The sequence below is a fragment of the Trichosurus vulpecula genome, chromosome 3 (genome assembly GCF_011100635.1).
Source record: "Trichosurus vulpecula isolate mTriVul1 chromosome 3, mTriVul1.pri, whole genome shotgun sequence".
NCBI lineage: Eukaryota > Metazoa > Chordata > Mammalia > Diprotodontia > Phalangeridae > Trichosurus > Trichosurus vulpecula.
Genome location: NC_050575.1, coordinates 39,559,603 through 39,565,843, shown reverse-complemented (window position 1 = coordinate 39,565,843; position 6,241 = coordinate 39,559,603).

Here is a 6,241-nt window from a genome sequence, read left to right as displayed (position 1 = left end):
TTCTCTTCTCCTCTCCTCTCCCTAAGTCACTATGCAATCTGATATATGTAATACATGTACAATCATATTAGACATTTTTCTGTATTAAACATATTTCCACATTAGTCATATTGTAAAGAAGAACTAGAAACAAATGGAAAAACCACAAGAAAGAAGAAACAAAGAAAAACAGTATGTTTTGATCTGCATTCACACTCCATAGTTCTTTCTCTATATATGGATAGCATGTTCCTTCATGAATCTTTTGGAATTGTCTTAGATCCTTGTATTGTATCAAAGTTGGTCATTACACAATGTTGCTGTTATTGTGTATAATGTTTTCCTGGTTATGCTCACTTCGCTCAGCATTGGTTCATATAAATCTTTCCAGGTTTTCTGCTCATCATTTCTTATGGAACAATGGTATTCCATTACATTCATATACCATAACTTAGTCAGCCATTCTCCAATTGATGGGCATCACCTCAATTTCCAATTCATAGCCAACACAAAAACAGTTCCTATGAATATTTTCATACACGATAATCCTTTTCACACTTTTATGATCTCTTTGGGATACAGACCTAGCAGTGGTATTGCTCGATCAAAGGGTACACACAGTTTTATAGCCCTTTGGGCATAGTTCCAAATTGCTTTCCAGAATGGTTGGATCAGTTCACAACTCCACCAACAATGCATTAGTGTTCCTATTTTCCCACATCTTCTCCAGCATTTACCATTTTCCTGTTTAGCCAATCTGATAGGTGTGATGTGGTATCTCGAGCTGTTTCAATTTGAATTTCTCTAATCAATAATGATTTAGAGCATTTTTTCATATTTCTATAGCTATCTTTAATTTCTTCCTCTGAAAACTGCCTGTTCATATCCTTTGACCATTTATTAATTAGGGAATGACTTACATTATTACAAATTTGACTTAGTTCTCTATATGTTTTAGAAATGAGGCCTTTATCAGAGACTGGCTACAAAAATTGTTACCCAGCTTTCTGCTTCCCTTCTAATCTTGGTTGCATTAGCTTTGTTTGTGCAAAAACTTTTCAATTTAATGTAATCAAACTTATCCACTTTGCATTTCATAGTGTTCTCTATCTCTTCTTTGGTTGTAAATTCTTCCATTCTCCTTAGATCTTATGGGCAAACTATTCCTAGCTCTCCTAATTTGCTTATAGTCTTGCCCTTTATATCTAATCATGTACCCATTATAATCTTATTTTGGTATATGGTGTAAGATGCTGGTCTATGCCTAGTTTCTGCCATACTAGTTTCCAGTTTTTCTAACAGTTTTGTTAAATAATAAGTTCTTGTCCCAGAAGCTGGAGTCTTTAGGTTTATGAAACAGTAGGTTACTATACTCATTGACTACTGTTTCTTGTCTACCTAACCTGTTCCACTGATCCACTATTCAGTTTCATAGCCAGTACCAAGTAGTTTTGATGATTGCTACTTTATAATACAGTTTTATATCTGGTACAGCTAGGCTGCCTTGATTTGCATTTCTTTTCATTATTTTCCTTGATATTCTGGACTATTTGTTCTTCCAGATGAATTTTGTTTTTATTGTTTCTTGCTCTATCAAATTTTTTGATAGTTTAGTTGGTACGGCACTGAATGAGCAAATTAGTTTAGGTAGAATCATTGTTTTTATCATATTAGCTTGGTTTACCCATGAGCAACTGATAATTTTCCAATTATTTAGATCTGACTTTATTTGTATGAAAAGTGTTTTTTAATTGTGTTCGTATAGTTCCTAGGTTTCTCTTAGCAAATAGACTCCAAAATACTTTCTGTTGTCTATGGTTAATTTAAATAGAATTTCTTTTTCTATCTCTTGCTGCTGATCTTTGTTAGTAATATATAGAAATGCCAATGATTTATATGGGTTCATTTTATATACTGCAACTTTGCTAAAGTTGTTAATTATTTCAAGTAGTTTTTTAGTTGATTCTTTAGGATTTTCTAAGTATACCATCATATCATCTGCAAGGAATGATACCTTTGTTTCTTCATTGCCTATTCTAATTCCTTCAATTTATTTTTCTTCTCTTATTGCTAAAGCTAACATTTCTAGTACAACATTGAATAAGAGTTGTGATAATGGTCCTTCTTGTTTCTTACATGATCTTGTTGAAAATTCTCCTAGCTTATTCCCATTACATATAATTGCTGGTAGTTTTGGATGGATGCCACTTATCATTTTAAGGAAAACTCCATTGATTCCAAAGCTCTCTAGTGTTTTAACAGGAATGGGTACTGTATTTTGTCATAAAGCTTTTTCTGCATTTTTTGAATTAATCATATGATTTCTGTTAATTTTGTCATTGATATTATCAATAATACTGATAGTTTTTCTAATATTGAACCAGCCCTGCATTCCTGGTTTAAATCCCACCTGGTCATAGTGTATTATCCTCATGCTAAGTTGCCGTAATCTCTTCACTAATATTTTATTTAACAATTTTGCATCTATATTCATTAGGCAAATTGGTCTATAATTTTCTTTCTCTGTTTTGGTTCTTCTTGGTTTATGTATCAGCACCATATTTATATCAGAAAGAATTTGATAGCACTCCTTTACCTATTTTTTCAAATAGTTTATATAGTATTGGAATTAATTGTTTTTTAAATGTTTGATAGAATTCACTTGTAAATCCATCTGGCCCTGGAGATTTTTTCTTAGGGAATACATTGATGGCTTGTTCAATTTTTTTTCTGAAATGGGATTATTTAATATTTTATTTCTTCTTCTATATTTTTGTAAATATTCATCCATTTCACTATGATTGTCAGATGTATATGCATACAGTTGGACAAAAAACTAATTATTTTTTAAATTTCCTCTTCATTGGTGGTGAATTCCCTCTTTTCAATTTTTTTTTTTACTGGTAATTTGGTTTCCTTCTTTCTTTTTTTAAAAATCAAATTAACCAAAGATTTATCAGATTTGTTGGTTTTTTCATAAAACCACCTCTTAGTTTAATTTAATTAGTTCAATAGTTTTCTTAATTTCAATTTTATTAATCTCTTCTTTGAGTTTCAGAATTTCTTATTTAATTGAGAATTTTTAATTTGTTCTCTTTCTAGCTTTTTGTGTTGCATGCCCAATTCATTTATTTCCTTTTTCTCCATTTATTTGTGTAAACATATAGAGATATAAAATTTCCTCTATGAAGTGTTTTCACTGCATCTCATACATTTTGGTATGTTGTATCATTGTTGTCATTTTCTTTGATGAAGTTATCGATTGTTTCTATGATTTGTTGTTCGACCTACTCATTTTTAGGAATAGATTCTTTAATTTTCTATTAATTTTTAATCTTTCTTTCTATGGCCCTTTATTACATTTAATTTTTATTGCATCGTTATCTGAAAAGGATGCATTTAATATTTCTGCCTTTCTTCATTGGATTGTGAGATTTTTAAGCCCTAGTACATAGACAATTTTTGTGTATGTGTCATATACCACTGGAGAAAGGGTACATTCCTTTCTATTCACATTCAGTTTTATCCAGATGTCTACCACATCTAACTTTTCTAAAATTTTCTTCATCCTCTTAACTTCTTTCTTATTTATTTTTGGTTAGATTTATCTAGCTCTGAGAGAGGGAGGTTGAAGTCACCCACTAATATAGTTTTGCTCTCTATTATTTCCTGTAATGCACTTAACTTCTCCTCTAAGAATTTGGTGCATATATGTTTAATATTGATATTACTTCATTGTCTATGGCACCTTTTAGTAGGATGTAGTTTCTTTCTTTATTTCTTTTAATTAGATCTATTTTTGCTTCTGCTTTGTCTGGGATCAGGATTCTTACTTCAGCTTTTTTTTTTACTTCAACTGAAACATAATATATTTTGCTGCAGATTTTACCTTCACTCTGTGCCTATCTCTCTGCTTCAAATGTGTTTTTTGTAAACAACAGTTTTCCTTGATAATTTCTTGAAACATGCTGTCCAGGCTCTTTTTTTTTTTTTTTGATTATGGCTTTCAGGTAGACCAGTAATTCTTAAATTATCTCTCCTGGATCTATTTTCCAGATCAGTTGTTTTTCCAATGAGATATTTTGCATTTTCTTCTATTTTTTCCATTCTTTTTTGTTTGTTTGTTTTGGTGAGGAAATTGCTATTAAGCAACCTGTCCAGGGTCACACAGCTAGTAAGTGTCAAATGTCTGAGACGAGATTTGAACTTCCTGATTACAGGGCTGGTGTTCTATCCCCTGTGCCACCTAACTGCCCCTATTTTTTTCATTATTTTAATTTTGTTTGACTGGTTCTTGGTGCCTCATAGAGTCATTAGCTTTCACTTGCCCAATTCTAATTTTTTGCAAATTGTTTTCTTCAGTTAGCTTCTGTTTCTCCTTTTCCACTTGGCCCAGTTTTTCTTCTACTTCTCTCATTTAACTTTTAAAATCCTTCTTGAGCTCTTCTAAGAAGGCTTTTTGGGCTTGGGACCAATTCATATTTCCCTTTGAGGTTTCAGATGTAGGTATATTGACAATGTTGTCATCTTCTGAATTTTTATTTTGATCTTCCCTCTCACCATAATAATTCTCTATTGTCAGTGTTCTTTTCTGCTTCTTGCTTATGATGTTTGCCTATTTCCTGACTTTTAAAATTGAGCTTTCCTGCTGGAACACAGGTGGCACTGTCTCAAGCTTCTAGTACTGGGGACCAGGTGCCTGGTCACTGGCTTTGTGTGATGGGGCCTCAGGTGCTGGCAGCTTACATGGTGCTGAGCTGGAGTCCTAGTGGTGGTATCTGTGTATACAGAGGGCAGGTGGGGTTTTTCTACATTTCCCTGGGGCTGTGCTGAAGCAGGGGGATGTCTGCTGCTGAAAGATGTCTGCCTGCTCTGTGCTATCCTGAAGTATGCCTGAAGTATGAGGAAGTCCAGCTGCTGATGGATCCCTGTCCACCAGGGGCTGTACCAGAAGTCCAGCTGCTGGGGGACACCTGCCCCCCATGTTGCTCCCTTTTCCCCCCACTGCACCTGTGCACTAGGTGGTTGTCCGAGCTGGAGTCTGCCAGTTCTCCTTGCTAAGGCACATGGGGGGCCTTGGTGTTGGTGTTTACCTGCTCTACCCCCTTGCTGCTCAGGATCTCCCACTAGTTTGCAGTGGTGGGAATTGCTATGGGCTTGCTGGGACACTTCCTGTCTGGGAATGTGCTCCCCTTTTATCTTAGCAAAATGGACCTTTCTTGCTGATCCTCCTAATTTCCCAGTCTAAGAGACTGCTCCACCCTGCTTTCTGCTGGCTCCACTGTTCCTGGATTTTTCCTGGGGCAGTTATTTTCTTTCTTTTTAGGAGGTCAAAAAGGGAGAGTGATAGCGACTTACTGCTTACTCTGCCATCTTGGCTCCTGGTAGTCTCATCCAGGACTATCTTCTTAACCACCAGAATTTTTTCTATGATGATATATGTTGGGAGTTATGCAATGTCACAATCTTTGAAGGATTGAAGTTAAAGACCACTCAAAAGGAAATGGAGATGCATGTTGCTGCAATACTTTTACACATGAGGAGTTATGCAGGAGAAATCTATTTTTGGAAGAAAAGTGATGAGCCAGTCAGTCATCTATTTGGGATGAGAGCTAGACAGTAGAGAACCTATATGTTCCATTGGCATCTACAAAAATGTCAAGGGAACCAGAGGAAACCTCCCATTGAGTGAACCCCTTATGGAGAATTTACAGAAGAGAATGGACAAAAGAAACACAGCATGGATAGACATGAATGGGTGGCAATTTGTGTTAGTACTGGAAAGAGTGCCTAAATAAATAAGATTTCAGATTCATTACAATATTAAAGAGAAAAATGGTGATTATTATTATTCATCTCATGGGTTGTTATTAGAAAAGTACAACATGGCATAATATTAAGAATACTGGTGTTACAGTATGAATTTTAATAATACCCTGACACTAGTCATATCACTTGAGCCTCAGTTTCCTCATCTGTAACGTGATGATAAATACCCAGAGTTGTAAAGATCAAATGAGATAATTTACATAAGGTATTATATACATCTTATTACATGATAGAAATGCCAACTATTATTGTAATTGGGGGAACTGGGGAGTTCTATGGTCACCTAGACTAGAGTACTTTCCATAGAATTGGACATGGGCTTCAGTCCCTTTTTATGGCATATATATTCTGGCCCCATGTTGATGAGCTTGTGTCTTATCAAGATGATGCAGCAGCTCCTAATTGATCATCCTATGATCTCTAAAATATTTTT